The sequence below is a fragment of the Sinocyclocheilus anshuiensis genome, unplaced genomic scaffold (genome assembly GCF_001515605.1).
Source record: "Sinocyclocheilus anshuiensis isolate Anshui unplaced genomic scaffold, SAMN03320099.WGS_v1.1 scaffold997, whole genome shotgun sequence".
Classification (NCBI taxonomy): Eukaryota; Metazoa; Chordata; class Actinopteri; order Cypriniformes; family Cyprinidae; genus Sinocyclocheilus; species Sinocyclocheilus anshuiensis.
Genome location: NW_015555715.1, coordinates 1,987,036 through 1,987,316, shown reverse-complemented (window position 1 = coordinate 1,987,316; position 281 = coordinate 1,987,036). Strand labels below are relative to the sequence as shown.

The window sequence follows — 281 nt, the reverse complement described above, 5'->3', positions numbered from 1 at the left end:
ACATATTCTGTTACACCAAATACACAAAATAATGATCTTTAAAATAGCATCATATGACCCCTTTAAAAATTCAAACCCAGATTTTGCTTTTCAAAGATTTATTTTAACATTTTATTCTTTTTTTTCCAAAATGCAATAAATCCATGACACGTTTTTTTTTTTCCAAAATGCAATAAATCCATTGAATCAATATAAAAGTTATTTTTCATATTGAAACTGTTGAAAATACACAACATAGTAAGTTGATCCACATATGACAGCCTCTGAACTTGGTCAATACT

General features: G+C 26.3%; 1 protein-coding gene across 1 annotated transcript in view; it reads left to right on the top strand.

Moving 5' to 3' along the window:
- Positions 1–281, top strand: part of LOC107672167 (lon protease homolog 2, peroxisomal-like) — a 34,324-nt gene that overhangs the window by 26,319 nt on the left and 7,724 nt on the right. The gene's annotated exons all lie outside the window — the stretch shown is intronic.